At 39.2% G+C, this 17,144-nt stretch overlaps 1 protein-coding gene across 2 annotated transcripts in view; it reads left to right on the top strand.

Annotated features, from left to right (window-relative positions):
• The window catches only part of Pkib (cAMP-dependent protein kinase inhibitor beta), a 103,288-nt gene that overhangs the window by 51,729 nt on the left and 34,415 nt on the right, over positions 1-17,144 (top strand). For both annotated transcript variants that reach the window (XM_052163666.1, XM_052163665.1), the window contains one exon: positions 7,648-7,715. The gene's annotated coding sequence lies outside the window, so the exon portion shown is untranslated. The remainder of the gene's footprint in view (positions 1-7,647; positions 7,716-17,144) is intronic.

Raw genomic sequence — 17,144 nt, 5'->3', positions numbered from 1 at the left:
CTTTGGGATGACCACACCCAAGAACACAGGAAGTGCAGTAATGGTCTTTGTATTAACCTTTCTTGTTCTCTAGAGGCTTGGGGCTGGGGAGAGGGTTACTATTCACAGAGAACTAGCATGTCATTTCTTCATTATAATCATTCACCTTTCAATCTTCATCACTACTAAATCTTTCCCTTTTGGTGGGTTTTTTATTACCCATTTCAGGGATTACATATAGAGGCTTTTCATTTATATTTCTGTTTACTCACTCTTTTTATTCTCTTTTTTTTATTCGATATATTTTTATTTACATTTCAAATGATTTCCTCTTTTCTAGCCCCCCACTCCCCAAAAGTCCCATAAACCTCCTTCCCTCCCCCTGTCCTCCCACCCACCCCTTCCCACTTTCACTGAGTCTTTCCAGAACAAGGGGCCACTCCTCCTTTCTTCTTGTACCTCATTTGATGTGTGGATTATGTTTTGGGTATTCCAGATTTCTAGGTTAATATCCACCTATTAGTGAGTGCATACCATGATTCACCTTTTGAGTCAGGGTTACCTCACTTAGTATGATGTTCTCTAGCTCCATCCATTTGCCTAAGAATTTCATGAATTCATTGTTTCTAATGGCTGAATAGTACTCCATTGTGTAGATATACCACATTTTTTGCATCCACTCTTCTGTTGAGGGATACCTGGGTTCTTTCCAGCATCTGGCAATTATAAATAGTGCTGCTATGAACATAGTAGAGCATGTATCCTTATTACATGGTGGGGAATCCTCTGGGTATATGCCCAGGAGTGGTATAGCAGGATCTTCTGGAAGTGAGGTGCCCAGTTTTCGGAGGAACCGCCAGAGTGGTTGTACCAATTTGCAACCCCACCAGCAGCGGAGGAGTGTTCCTCTTTCTCCACACCCTCTCCAACACCTGCTGTCTCCTGAATTTTTAATCTTAGCCATTCTGACTGGTGTAAGGTGAAATCTCAGGGTTGTTTTGGGAAAAGATCTTCACCAATCCTGCATCAGATAGAGGGCTAATATTGAATATATATAAAGAACTCAAGAAGTTAGACTCCAGAAAACCAAACAACCCTATTAAAATGGGGTACAGTGTTAAACAAAGAATTCTCACCTGAAGAACTTTGGATGGCAGAGAGCATCTTAAAAAATGTTCAACTTCATTAGTCATTAGGGAAATGCAAATCAAAACAACCCTGTTTACTCACTCTTAATCTACCAATTTCTGTTAAACTTTGCCAGTAGCCTAAAGCACAGAATCTCCAAGACTCTTGAAGTTATTATCTTTATCTACCTGCCCTCAGCCCTTTAGAAATGCTTGTTCTTTCACTAATGCGTTCATTAATGGATTCATTAGCAAGCATATGTTGCATGCCTCCTATGTATCATGTGCAATGTCTCTGTATCTTCCTAAGCTAATTCTCTGGATTGTGGGTCGAAGGCAGAGTCATGGATGCACGTGCTTTGTTACCATCACAATTCCCTTCTGTTGCTCGTTTCCACCATTGTCATGCTTGAGAGGTTAAATCCATCTTCAGAACAGCCCTTTAAAGCTTGTTCGTACAGCCGGAATGGTTAATTTGCCTTACAGAGATCAATAGCACTTGGCTGGAACACTTCAACCTACCTATGTTTGTATAGTACATAATTGTTGAATAAAATACTTCATGATGGAGCCATAATTAAAGTTAGTTCCTCGTGGAAATTGTAGGAAAGTGCAATGCAAGCTTAGACCAAATCTGATCCTGTGTCTAGTTGATTATTTGTTCCAAAACAACTTATTTCAATTCCTAAACCTACAACTTGATGTGTATCTTTATAGCAGAACACTCCTTTGATTGAGATTATCTTTTGAAATTTCCATATACAATTCTAAGTCTGGTGAGATAGAAACTTACATAACCAACCTGTCAGAATCTTAGAAGTAAAGAGATGATGTATTATTTTGCTAACCCTAGAGGCAAAAATTACCCCAAGTCTTGTCCACTCATGATCCACACATTTATTAAATGAGATTTAGATCTTTGGTGGCCAAAAGACCAAAAAGGTATGCAGGAAGCATATGAAAGAAGAACACCAAAGGGGAAGAGAAACACTCAGAATGCTTTGAGCCATTTTCTTGCACTCAACGTAAAGTGGTTGTACTGGATCCATTTCTAGCCTAGTGAATCAGAGCTCTATAACAACAAATGACTGTTTAGTTCTCTTAGCTGTAACCTTGGTCAGAAAGAGGAACAGTGGCAGGAAGAAAAGGAAGAGGCTCAGTCTTGGGAGTCTGTGGAGCCCATACCTGTTTGTCTTTATATTGGCCTCTGCTTAGATGCACTGATAGTTAAGATCTGGTAGCCCACAATTCTGAAGGTGCTTATTTCTAACTGGATTGATTTCTACTGACAAATTCACATTTTGATCAATCTTTCTTACAAGGATAAAATAAAATCCATCTTGATGAGGTCACTTGCTTTTTTGCCTTTTGCCTTAGCTATCAAAGTCTGATCAAGTTTGGATATAAATATAATTGGAGTAGAGATAATGCAGAAAGGACTAGACCTTGTGTGGTATTTATGTTATGAAAATTGTTCCTTACATATTAAAGTTCAGGAAAAGCATATTAGAACATGCCAGCTGCTATTCTATTGCTGTGAAGAGATTCCATCACCAAGGCAAGTTATGAAGGAAAACATTTAATTGAAGGCTTGATTACAATTTCAGAGGGTGGGTATAGGGGTCTCTGCAAGCACCACGGCCAACAGATTGTCAATCCTGTGTCAGACCAGAAGGAAGCTCTGTTTAACATAACTCAGTAGCTGATGCTGGAGATTTGATGCTCCAAATTTGAAGAGTCTGACACCAGATTGTTTATTTCAGGCATATTTAAGCCTATCACAATTTGGAAAAAAGTTTCCTGGGGATAATTAAGTAAATCCCATGGGTATAACAAAGCTTAAGGCATGACTACATTGAAATACTCTCTGTATATTTGGCAAAACCAGAACGGGGAACTGGGAAGGGGTGGGAGGGAGGACAGGGGAAGAGAAGGGGGCTTACGGGACTTTCGGGGAGGGGGGGGCTAGAAAAGGGGAAATCATTTGAAATGTAAATAAATTATATCAAATAAAAAAAAGACAAAAAAAAAAAAAGAAAAAAAAAAAGAAATACTCTCTGTAAAGTACATGTAGCCTCTTCCATAAAGATGTATTCTATACGTGGACTGTATGTTATATCTTAAGGCTCTTGGAGAAGATCCAGTGTGGTCTTCATCATACGAACAGTGAGAAAAATCACCAGGCTACTAACTACCACTATTCCCAACCCCGACCTGGGCAGAAAACAGGTTATACATCTTTCCCTTTGAAGAGACCACCATGTGTGTTTAGCATTCCTGGTTTTCCTTATTCTTATCTGTGAGCACAAGGACTTTGTGCCTCCCCCAGGTGAGTATGGTAGCCGACTGGCAGACATGGTGTTGGAGCAACAGCTAAGAGTTTACATCCTTATCCACAACTTGAAGTCAGAAAGAGGGAGAGTTTTTTGGTCTTTCTCCTCCTCCAAAACAGTTTTGATGACTAGGGATAATCATTCAGATGTGGGGTCATTCTCATTGAATAACCACAAACACTTATATTTATTTTATTTTATATTTATCTTTAAGTATTTAATATATTTACAATTATAATTTAGTATATAATGTCTAGTAATTTTTATTATTTATAAAATTAAAAGTGTGTAAGATATTATTCTAGTTTTCTTTCTGTTGCTGTGATAAATGCCATGACCTGAAATAATTTATTTTGCTTACAGGTTACACTTCATTATTACAGGACATCAGCACAGGGATTCTAATAGCAGGGATTCTAATAGCATGATTTCTAAAGCAGAAACCATGGATGAACATTGGTTTTCATTCAAGGTTATGTTTGATAGCCTTCTTATATAGCCTAGGATGGGCCAGATAGTGGTCAGCCGCAGAGAGCTGGGTAGGCTCTTCCATATTAATTAGCAATCAAAGCAACCCCTCATAGACAAATCCACAGTCCCATCTGATCTGGAAAGTCCTTCACTTGAGAGTCCCCTCTTGGATGACTCTAGGTTATCTTAATATTACAAAACTAGTAGGGATATCCCATTTTTCTTTAAACATTTTTTGGGAATATTTGTGCTTTGCATGAAAACCATTTAATTATAAAGAATGAGTAGAGACAGGCTCAACTTTCACTGTTTGTCTTTATCATATTAGCTGTAAATCTGATTTTTGATATATGGGGAGTCAAAATAATGGGTGTAAAACTATTTTCAAATTTCATCGAAGAAGTATTTTGGATGTAACATTAGTCAAAAAGAAGTCAAGAGAAAAAATGTTCTATTAATATTTCATGGCTTTGTCCTGTCATAGACAGAGTAGGTGAAAATTTATAACATTAAAGTTCAGTTTAATTCTGGAAAGCATGTAAAAATAATAGAGATTTAATCACCACTTTAAAAATACAAATTGATGTATTTATCTAACTGACTTATTAGTGAATTTCTGTTTTTGCTTTTTGCTGGATCTTTGCCAAGGACTACATGCAAATGGCGAAAGAAGGAAAGTGGGGTTATGAAGAGTTTTTCTTTAATTTGGATTTTTAGTGGTGTGTGTGTGTATTATAGTGTATAAATCTTTAAGTTTACAATATTTTTATCCTCTTGCTACTTTCCATATGACTGCCGCATGATTTATTTTTCTCTTCCTTTCCTCACTTCCTTCTGTTTGGCCTATAAATATAAGACTTAACTGAAGGAAAATTGTCCCTGAGTAATTGGAACAGTACAAAAACCATATGAGAAGTTGGGTATAGGAAGAAGACTAAAAAGTGTCCTCTTTCAATTTTTAAGATTCATACAATTTGGAGAAGTATGCAGTGAGGCAGCTGTAGATCTGAAAAGCACCTCATGCACTTTGACAGTCAACAGATATTTATTGCATTTTTCCCACCACCTGCGAAAATGTGTGCTAGGGGTAAGAGAAGTGAGTCACTGTTTATGCCCTTGAAGTGTTTAAAAACAAACTTGCGAGAGAAGAAAGGCAGTCATTGTGAAGAAATTTACAATTCATGGGGTAAGTACAATTAGATGTACTGCTCCACCTAGTTTGAAAGAGATACGAAAGGCTTCTGTGAAGGGGTGCTCAAGTTGACCCAGAATAGATGGTTAGAGGCCAGCAAGAGGTGAGAGAAAATTGAGGTAATGAGCCTCAGCCACAACGGCAAATATGAACCTAATGCTTGGTTCATATTAGACCAACTCAGCATTAGAGTTTTAGCACTGATGCATACTGAATTTGAGAAAGGCAGAAGGGAGTTAGTACCTGTTGGACAACTTGCAACAAATAATGGGTCTTGAGCCTGACTATGTAGAGATAGGAAGCCTAGAAATGATCAGTCATAGGGTGAACATGAGCAGATGTACTTTAAAAATGATTCCACCTAATATGTAGGTAAAGAATGACTCTTCAGGAAGCAAGCATGCATGTAAGAATATAATTTAGTAGATTGTTGAGATAACATAGGATGGGTAAATGGGGCAATGGACTGGGACATAAGGATACTTTACTGCTTTGTAAGGATACTTACATGCCTGTATTGCCTTGGATACACTGGTGAGTCATATCCCTACTACTTCCCACCCTATTTGCAACACGTGCTTAAGCCAAGAGCCAGGGGGCATTCTTTGAAGAGGAATTGAATGTATATAGTTTATTTCCATAATTGGGATGAAGATGGTTGGATTCCTTATCTGTGGTTTCCATATCTGTGCTAAGCATCTGGATACAATGTTTCTGTTTCTCTTACATTTCTTGCTACTGTGGAAGAATACCTGATAGAAACAACAACAGTTTAAGAGAGGCAAGCCTTAGTTGGGGTCACCAGTTAGGTGGATACAGTTTATCACACCAAGAAATACGGGGCAGCTGGGGCCATCAAAGGTAGTGAGAGCTGATGATACAATTTCTTATGTGTTGATAAAGAAGAGATAGCTACATGGGCCTTGGACCAGACTATAATCTTACCCTCTTCCAGTGATCTTCCCTTCTCTAGCTGGGTCCCATTTACTGGACATACAGACAGGGGTCCATCTATAGCTGGGGACCCAAAGTTCAGAGGCATAAGCCTGTAAGAGACATTCTGTATCTAACCCAAATGAGACATCCTAAATCTTTGATATGTATAGTATGTATATGTATAGTTACAACTTCTAGATCGCTCTGTGAATGGGAACAAAACTATTTGCTGTATTGTGTCTAGGAGATGATTATTTTTCTCAACTTGCCTTTGATCAGTGCTGAGGCTATAATCACCCCCTAGATTTTGTAGCTGATAATCTTTGGTCCATTTTGTGTTGGTAGTGCAGTCACTTTGAATTTTCAACATACAGTATCACCATTGATTCAGAAGTTCTGGTTTCCTTAAAGAGGCCAGGAAAAGTTTTTTGCGTTTCTTCTTTATTGGCTTCTATCTCTTGAGCCTTATTCTCCTGAATTTCTTTAAGTGATTTTTGTGTTTCCATTATACAGGTTTCTAGCTTATTCATGTTCCCCTGTATTTCTTTAAGAGATTCATTTATGTCCTTTTTGTGTTCTTCTAGCAGCATCATAACCAGTGATTTTAAATCCAAATCTTGTTTCTCTGGTGTATTGGCATAACCAGGACTTGCTGATGTTGGAGAGTTTGGTTCAGACGCTGCCATATTGCCTAGATTTCTGTTAGTAGCGTTCCTGCGTTTGCCCTTTGCCATCTTGTTCTCTGGCATTAGTTGGTCTTGTCTCTGGCTGGTGTTTGAGCCTCCTGAGAGGCTCTAGGGTTATTTCCGCAACACTGGATGGCTGGGTTTCCCCTGTTGCAGCTTGCTGATGTGCTGTCCTCCTCTTGGGTGCCCTTGCAGCCCTGCTATACCACTCCTGGGCATATACCCAGAGGATTCCCCAGCATGTAATAAGGATACATGCTCCACTATGTCCATAGCAGCCCTATTTATAATAGCCAGATGCTGGAAAGAACCCAGGTATCCCTCAACAGAAGAGTGGATGCAAAAAATGTGGTATACATACACAATGGAGTACTTAATATTCAGCCATTAGAAACAATGAATTCATGAAATTCTTAGGCAAATGGATGGAGCTGGAGAACATCATACTAAGTGAGGTAACCCAGTCTCAAAAGATCAATCATGGTATGCACTCACTAATAAGTGGATATTAACCTAGAAAACTAGAATACCTAAAACATAATCCACACATCAAATGAGGTACAAGAAGAACGGAGGAGTGGCCCCTTCTTCTGGAAAGACTCAGTGAAGCAGTATAGGGCAAAACCAGAATGGGGAAATGGGAAGGGGTGGGTGGGAGGACAGGGGGAGGGAAAGGGGCTTATGGGACTTTCGGGGAGTGGGGGTCTAGAAAAGGGGAAATCATTTGAAATGTAAATAAAAAATATCGAATAAAAATATTTTCTAAAAAAAAAAAAGAGGACAGGAAAATCTTAATGTTTATGACTCGGACCCTGTGTTTTTAAAAAGCATATCCAAAATATCGCAATTTGGTTATTAATGAAATTATCTTCTTTTATGATTCCTCAAAGATTTTTTCTTCTCTCCTTCTTTGGCATTTCCAGGAAAGACCCCCTTTCGGCTTCACCTTTCACCTGTCTTAGAAACGACAGCACATTTTAACCACAGATTTGTAAGTATCCTTTTAATTTTTCTCAACTTTAGAAATTAGATACAAATTTGGGGGGAAAATAGCTCCTTTGGCAAAATACAGCTACACAATATGAATGGACATGAAAATGTGAAAAATATGGAAGAAACCAAACACCAATCAAAAAAACTTTTGGCATGTGTATGTATAGTTAGTGAATATTACATTTATTCTTTGGCCACTTCCTCTTTCCTGGTGCCCTTTTTATTGTGGTTTTCCCCTGTGTGTATCTGTGTCCTCACATTTTATGAGGCCAGCATGTCACCTTTTGCTCTAGTGACATACAACAGTTATGGCACAAGTAAGAAGGAGGAGAAAGATAGAACATGGATACAGGAAAAGGGAGCATATTTATACATTTAAAAGTCATGTGGTGTGTATTTGGCATGCTTAACAGTTTTAGTAAACATTTAAAAGTTCATACTGCATCTCACACAGCCACGGTCTGTTCAGTTTCAATACATTTCTTAAATGCTGATTACTGTGTATGATAATTAAGTTTAATGGTTGAGTTCAGGATCTGGTGCAAATTTTGACCCATCCTATTCTACATAATCAGGAGTTTAAGGCTAAGCATGTATTTTAACAGATGTGTTATTAGATAAAGTTAGAGGAACCAGGGAGAAAAAAATAGAAACCTGTCATATAAATATTATCTGTGATGATACCATTTTTAGACCTTATTATTGCAAGGAAACTGTGTGGATATACATCAAGTTCAAGAATACAGATCCAGAGACCATGCTGTAGAGCAGTGGTTCTCAGCCTTTCTAATGCTGACACCCTTTAATACACTTTATTCTGTTGTGATGAAACATGCTCTTCCTAAGCATATAATTATTTTACTGCTACTCCCTAACTGTAATTTTGAGACTGTTATAGATTGTAATGTAAATAACTGGTATACAGGATATCTGATATGCAACCCCCAAAGGGTGTTACAGGTTGAGAAATGCCAAGGAAGAGATCAAGAAAGCAAGGACATTAGCTGAGGCTCTCACTGGCTCAGAAATCTGTACAGCATATGTCTGGACTTCACAACTGTAAACATCTGTGTCTGTGGGTGTATTGACCTGGAATAATAGCTTAAGATCTTTTTATGATCCCAGGAAATTCTCAAATCACTGTTAGTAGTCATGACCTTAACATTTATGGAGTAGCCAATACAGCCAGCCAATAGGAACTTGACATTTTTAATTTGCCTCATCAAATAAGATCTAGGAAATTGTGTATTTAAAAGGTATATTCTATTCTTAAACATTTGGTTGGGGTTTGATCTGTTTCCTAGCTGTATGGCATTACTTTTTGGTTCTAATCCATCTGCTTATTAATTTTCCAGTCTTGGGAAAAGTACTCTGTGAGGATGTTTCACTTGACAGTACAATGCAGGTTACAGGGCTCCCTTCACAGCTTATAACAGGAACTAAATGAAAATGATAAAACTATACTACATAGAAATGGAAGATGTCTAAATTACTTTCGCATTTCCCCATCTTTTCTATGTCATTTTGTAAACCTTGCCCTTCTATCCAATAATGACTTCCTTTGTGAACATATATAAACGTATGAGTTAAGTTTGTCTCCATGGAATCACATTGACAACAGTTTCAGGATGGATTCTTGGCCAGCTACCATCTTACATCCTTGACCTGCAAAGTAATCTGTGGAGCAGACTTTGAGAAATGCCATTTTCTTTAAAGGAGATTCTTAAACAACTTAGTCATTAATGTAAAGGAAATGTTGTTTGGGTTGAAACAAATGGGTATTCCTATAGCTCTTCTTCCTGAAGTCCTGATTTAGCAGATTGAGTAGAAATTTAGTGTCAAAAAATCCTGACTCTGATTTCTATATTTCGAAGTTCAGCATCCCTATGTCCTAAGTGTTGAGCCAGGGAGCTGTATGTGTGTCTGACCTGTGTAGATGAAAGATATGCTTTTGTGTGCTAGATCCAGATCAAATTAATAGAGTGGAAAACTGGTGTTGAAATGTCTAAAAGCAACCAGATGTGAGGGTCAGCTCTCTAGGAATAATGGGGGTTTTGCAGAGATAAGGGGGCTTGTAAGGGTCTGTCCTAGGTCCTCTGCATATATGTTCTGGCCCAATCACTTGGCATCATTGTGGGAATCCTAAGTGGGAGCAGGGGCTGTGCTGTCTCTGACTCTTTGGCCTGCTTGTGGGACCCTTTCCTCCTCCTGGGTTGCCTTGTCCAGCACTGATGTGATGGTATGTGCAGAGTATTATTGTAGGTTGCTATGCAGTGATCGGTTGATGTTCCAGAGAGGCCTGTTCTTGTCTGTGGTTGGAGGTAGGAGGATGGAATGCATATGGATGTGAGGGAAGGTGACAGGGGACAGAGTCTGGGGGAAAGGAGGGAGAATAGATTGCAGTCGGGGTATAATACATGAGAGAATGTTTCTTTCCAAAGTCAGGTGTGAAATTCATTAAATGGCAGACTTTCTCTGCTTAAAAGGACCGTTGGAGACCATCTAGCCTGTCTCTTCTTCATAGAGGAGAGTAACTTGGTGCTTCCCCCACAGTCACAGGAAGACAGAGATTACAAATCATATTTCCTCTCTCAACTCTACTCTACCCCACCATACAAGGCTGACTGCCTCTGCCATTTCAGAAACCAGTAACACCAGGGAATCCAGTTTCTCAGAGCAGTCAAGCAGTGAGCTAGAAAGTACTTGGACTCACCTGTCCTTCTGTATTTGGAAAGCAAGAGTGTCTTCCTACCTTACAAAATCTCACCCAGCAGGAAAGCATCCCAGGCACCATAGAGGCAGGCTGTTTGTCCCGTGTCCACTCCCGCCTCTTCCTCTGTGCCTCTTATCAAACTCCATTACTGTGTTGGTTGCTAAGAACGAAACTCCAGAAGGAAGGCCAGGATTCACAAGGGTGATGAACATCTCTCAGGTGAGAGGAAGTTGCCCCTTAATCTGTCCCTGGTTTCCTCAACATGAACGGGTTGGTCGTTCACACAAGTTAGGAGTCTATATATGCATTTGTCACATTTAGTCTCCTCAACTTTGGGAAGTTTGGTTTTGTGAACTCCAAAGAAATGCAAGTAGCTTAGACCATCTATGCACTTGCCCAAGGTCTTATGTAAGAAGCAGGAGAATGAAGATCAGATGACAACCCATTGTGAAGCCGATATGCCTCACGCTTCATTGCTGATTCTTTTTAGCTCTGCCGCATGTAATTCTGTGAAAACAGGTCAATTTTTAAACACAAATAACTTGAGAGCTTATGAATTGTTAAGTAGGACACACAAGCTACCTTGCAAATTATTTTCACCTCTCCTTTAGACTTTACAGTGTTCTCTAGACTCTTACATTTTATAAGTGTGTAGTAGGTACGTATGTGTGTAGAGGGCAGAAGACAATTTTGGGCGTTGCTTCTTGGTAACTATGCACATTTTATTTTGAGGCCTAGTCTCTCACTATCTTGGAACTTGCCAGCAAGCCCCAGGGTTCACCTGCCTCTACCTCACCATCTCTGGGATTATAAGTGTGTGCCTGGCTCTTCTTTGTTTTGTTTCTTTTTAAAAAAAAATATGAGGTTTGGAAATTCAACCCAGATTCTCATGCTGAGACAGAATCATGAATAATTTACTGATAAGTCATCTCTTCAGTTCCCGCAAACTCATTTCTTTACATGCATGCGTGTGTGTGTGTGTGTGTGTGTGTGTGTGTGTGTGTGTGTGTGTGTGTTCATGTATATGTGTTCATGTGGTTAAGAGTACATACGTGAGCATTTTCCAGTAGAGACCAGAGGTTGGTGTTGGGTGTCTACTTTCCATTGCTCGCCACCTTGAGACAGGGTCTCTTTTTTAACCTTAACATCATCTAGACAAGTTGTCCTGGCTGGCAGTTGACTCCAGGAATACCAAATCTGTGTCCTTCCAGTGTTGGTTATACAGACTCACACCCAGCTCTTCTGTAGGTTCTGAGGATCACAGGTCCATGTGCTTATGTGGTGATCATTTTACTGGCCAAGCTATTTTTTTCCCCAGCCCCTTAGCTCATTTCTTAAATCCATTTTTCCTCTTCCCAATCTGTGCCATTTGTTGCAGCCATCATGATCTTTCTGAAATGCAGGTCTGATTGTCCACTGTTTCCTAAAATCCTTCAGTGACTTCTTGTGGCTGTACACACCTAAGTTTCACCATGTCTGGGCAACATGGTTCCTAGGAAATCGCCCCTTTATCTTGTGCTGTCTGGTGCCATCTTTCCTGTGCACTTTCTTTATGTTTTAAAATTAATTTAACTTTATGTGGATGAGTGTTTGGCCTTGCATGTATGTATACGTACCATGTGTATTCTTTAGAGGTCCAAAGAAGAAATTTGATGCCCTAGAACTAGAGGTAAGGGTGGTTGCGGGACACCATATGGGTGCTGGGAACCAAAATTCGGTCTTCTGCAAGAATAATAGTGCTTTTAACAGCTGAGCCATCTCTCCAGCTCCTTGCAGAGTCTTCTTACAGCTGTGAAATGTGCCATGTCATTCCTTCTTCATGAAACATATTTTTTTTCTCTAACCACTCAGCAAGTTCTGCTTTTATTCGTTCATCTAAGACTGACTACGGATGAGTCTGATGTTGATGCAGAGGTCCCACACTGTATGTTTTCCTGAGACCTTCTGTAGTTGTAAATCATATTAGGCCTGTGCTGGTGGTTAATTACGATTACTTCTTCTCTAAAGAGTTATATATCAGGCATATAGTTGACACCCAATAGATATTTTCAGGTAAATTTATAAGTGAATAACTTATATTTGATCATTTGTAAGGAAAACTGTTCTTCAGGATTTCAAAACAAATCAACAAAAAAGAATTTCCTTTTGCTTTGCTAAAACAAAATGACTTTTAGCCATCTTTATTACTGTTTTTAATATCCAAGTGATATAAAATTTCCCGTGTATTATGCTGATATGGTGTTTCCATTTCTGAAGCCAATTTACTCAATAAGTAAAGGTAATTCAGACAGTAAGGGTAATGGCTAAACTGAGTGGTTTTTTTTTTTTTTAAACTAAACCAATTAAACTAAGCAAGTAAATCTTGGTAACAGCAACTATAAAAAAAATTATGACAGGGCTGGAGAGATGGCTCAATGGTTAAGAGCGCTGACTGCTCTTCTGAAGGTCCTGAGTTCAATTCCCAGCAACCACATGGTGGCTCACGACCATCTGTAATGAGATCTGATGCCCTCTTCTGGGGCATCTGAAGACAGCTACACTGTACTTGCATATAATAAATAAATCTTTAAAAAAAAATTATGACAATTAAATGGCCTGAAGAGATCTCAAAGATTCAGGATGGCCAGGCTCCCTTCAGTGCCAATGAGATTCTGTGAACAAGTCTTTTTGATGTTTTCAGTACACCACTTGTCCTTGGGAAGACATCTGAGAGTTATCTGTAATAAGGCTTATTTTCAGGTTGTTAATTGTGATGACTTACTGTTAAGTTGTCAACTTGACAAAATGTGGGAGGCAGGCCTCTCTGCATGCCCATGGGGATTATCTTGACTGCATTAGTTGCGAAGGGAAGACACCCTGCTGTGGGAGACACTGTTCCTGGTGGGAATGCTGGACTGTGTAAGAAGAAAAAGGCACTGGAGCAGGTGCAGGCATTCGTCATTTTTTGGCTTTCTTACCATGAGTGAATGCAACGTGGTGGACCTCTTCAACATCCTGCCATCTTGATGGTGGTCTGTACTCTAGAATTAATTTTTCTCCCTTGAGTTGCAACACGAGAAGAAAGACTTGTAGACTCGGGTGGGTTTTTATTTTATTTTATTTTTATTTTATTTGTTTGGATTTTTTGGTTGTTTCTGTTTTGTTTTGTTTTGTTTTGCTATTTTCTTCAGTTATTTTAATTCAGATGGATTAGGAGAAATTTCCTCTTCCAGAGTTCTTCATTATCCTTTACCAGATGTGAAAGCGTATCAGTGCAGAATTTGAATGTGATCAGAGAGGTGGAACACCTTAAACTATCTTTCTTGATTTAAAATACCAACAAACATTATATTCTTGTATTAAATTCATCTAAAACTTTCTGCCCATAAAGACAAGTTTTTTTTTTTTTTAAATGAGAGTTAACACAGGTGAGTGGTTATGAAATTCAGTTGGAGCGTTCCACTGAACTCCTGATGTTCATGGCCAATGCATAGAAAGTATTTGTTCTTGTTAGGAGTCCTTCTCCCTCTCCCCCTTTCTCTCCCCCTCCCTCTCCCTCTCCCTCTCCCTCTCCCCCTTCTTCTCCCTCTCCCTCTCCCCCTTCTTCTCCCTCTCCCTCTTCCCCTTCCTCTCCCCCTCCCTCTCCCGCTCCCCCTTCCTCTCCCCCTCCCCTTCCTTCTCCCCATCCCCCTCCCCCCTCTCCCCTTCCCTCTCCCTCCCCGTCTCCCTCTCCCCCTCCTCCTCCTTCCCCTCCCCTTCTTCCTATCCCTCTACCCCCTCCTTCTCCCCCTTCCCCTCCCCGTCTCCCTCTCCCCCTACCTCTACCTCTCCCTCTCCCTATCCCTCTCCCCTCCCCCTCCTTTTCCCCTTCCCCTCCCTCTCCCCCTCTCTATCCTTCTCCCCTCCCCCTCCCTCTCTACTCCCTCTCCCTTCCCCCCTTGGTGGGAGGGATGCCTTACATAGTGTTTAGAGACATGATGATAAACTGCTTTATCCGTGAACCTCATATTGTTTATGAGAACTAAGAGCGGCAGACTGCAGAGGAAGACATCAACATGTATCCTGATGTAACAAGTGCAACAAACATTTTTCAATCTAGTTCAAGTTTTAATTTACAATAAAGAAAATTTTACTCAGGCCTGAAATTTAACTAGCAGGTCTCCAAGACTGAGCATTGTGCATTGCCACACTGTTAAAAGTATAGATTAAAACTGCTGAGTGACTGACATATTGCTTTGATGTAAGAATAAATGAATCAATGCATTCTGGAGAAGGGTGTAGGAGACAGTATAAGATGTAGTGAGAAAGATGTAGTGAGCTAAGCTTTATTCTAATTCCATTCTCAAACGTGTTAACCTCAATTGGCTACAGAATTAAGAATACATATGATACCAGACAGTAAATATAGAGCTCTGGGGAATACTCAGAACTCTGTATGGATAACAACTGTCACCATTGAGACTTAGGCACAAACAAATTTGGCAAGCACTGCCCCTCCTTCTTCTGGCATAAGATTAATCCCCACCCAATAGGGCTTGTTTGGTTTTGTCTTTTCTTTGATCCATTCCCTCCTTCTGCATCTTCCCCTGGCTCTCACAGAGGATTTTAAAAAAGATCTCAGGAAGAGCTAATTTGCTGTAATTTCAGTTTGTCAGGCTCTAGGCCGGCACAGCAGGGATGCAACTTTCTGAGACCTTGTTTTCCACAATTTAATCAAGTGCAAAGGTGAGAATCTAGTTCTTGGTGGAATGAGGAAAAAGAACGAAGAGGAGTTAATGCACACTGCCTGACTTCAGGAGGTAAAATGATGCTCTCAGTAAAGCTATAAAAGTATCGGAAGCCTGTACAGTTTGATGAGGTCATTGTCAGGGCAGACAGATGCAGTCCAACGGCTGCTCACTCAGCAGCTGCTGAGCAGGGAGGATCTCTAGGCTGCTATGTGTGTGTGTGTGTGTGTGTGTGTGTGTGTGTGTGTGTGTGTGTAGCTGGAAGAAGGCCATCAAACCTTATGTTTCAAAGGGGAATCTCAGGACTTTACAGTGTTTCATGAGAGTTTGCCTTAGTGTATAGAAACGACTCAAAGGACTGGCTAAGAGCGTGCAGTCCTCAGCTGTCAGGCACTAAGTGCATCCATCAATGGTGGTTGCTTCCTTTGTTGCATTGTGTGTGTCTTCTTTTCTTTTTCAAGAAAAAAGTCTTTTTATAAGATGTAATTTTAATAGTCTAATAAAAGACTGTAAGGATGAACAATATCATGAATAACTCTAAAATAATATTTGAGAAAAACTTAAGATTAAGAAAAAAGTTCACACTAGCATCTTACTGTTTTCAGTGAACAAGTTCTGTTCTCTTTGTGAATGGAAAATAAGATAGGAGGTAAAATTAACTCACCTAGAAATTAAACATTGATTAAATTATAGAGCAGTTTATATTATTATGTTATAGAGTATAATATAAATATATTATTGTATAAACAGGAGTTCCCTTCTATTTATTCTATAAAAGACTTTTAATGAATATAGAATTAGTGTGTATTCCCATATATAATCTGTATAATAATTAAAGAGTAGCATAAAAATATATATTGTATTCAAAATTTTATGTATTTTCCTCAGTCCTGCAATTTATGTTTTTAGGAGCAAATCAAATTTTAAGAGCAAATTCAAGTTAGTTTTAAATCAGATGAGGAGCTGAGATGTATTTTGAGGATAAAATATTATGGAGACAGAGCTGCAGAAATGGCTTAGTGGTTAAGAGTGCTTTCTGTTCTTGCAAAGGACCTGAATTCAATTCAGGTGTGTCTTTTCTGCCCACACTGGGCAGTTTGCAACTACCTATAATTTTACCTCCAAGGTTCTAACACCCTCTTTTGGCTTCCATGACCACTGACAGACACACATACACACACACACACACACACACACACAGATGCACAAACACACACATACACACACAGATGCACAAACACATACACACATGCACACACAGATACACACAGTTACACACACATTTACAAACACATACATACAGTTACAAACATATACACAAATACAATAAAGTAAAATAAAATAGAAATAGAAATGCTGTGGAGAATATCTGGGTCATAGAGGGACAATTTTAGTTGAGATTCATGCATGTGGCAAACGGCTGTAGTAGGTAACTTCTAGGTGTCTAATTTCTAAATTAAAATACTTCTATTTTATTCTAATCTTACCCAAATTTATAAATGCCAATGGAGACTGGGTAGAACCTAATGAAATGACTAAAAACCCATGTTTTAGAATCACATATAAGAAATTTAACATGGGACAGATTCTTGATATCTAGGAAACTCAATTTTAGTCATCTCATGATTATGAGTTTCCTTGATTTCACTTTCTCTCATGCACACGTGCTGATATTTGTGCTAATGATTACATGAAATAATGCAATAAAGCAATATGCAGTTTATGAATGTACATAAAGCAACTGCCTTCCTAAAAGACTCAGTTTAGAAGAGCTGCTAAATTTATATGGCTGATCTGAATTTCATTATTGACTGAGATCTCTTTACTCGTTAAATTCCCTTTAGTGTTTTGTATGGACACTGTTAGCTAAAAATGATACAGACAATTGCCTACCTTTCTATTATTGGTTAAGTGGAAACAAAGAGTCACATTTTCGAGAGCCAAAATTATTTCTGACAATAGGCTGGCTTTAACTTTCTGAGATGGCACTAGAGAACTGAGAACACAC

This window comes from Apodemus sylvaticus, chromosome 19 (assembly GCF_947179515.1).
Source record: "Apodemus sylvaticus chromosome 19, mApoSyl1.1, whole genome shotgun sequence".
NCBI lineage: Eukaryota > Metazoa > Chordata > Mammalia > Rodentia > Muridae > Apodemus > Apodemus sylvaticus.
This window is presented reverse-complemented; position numbering and strand designations above follow the sequence as displayed.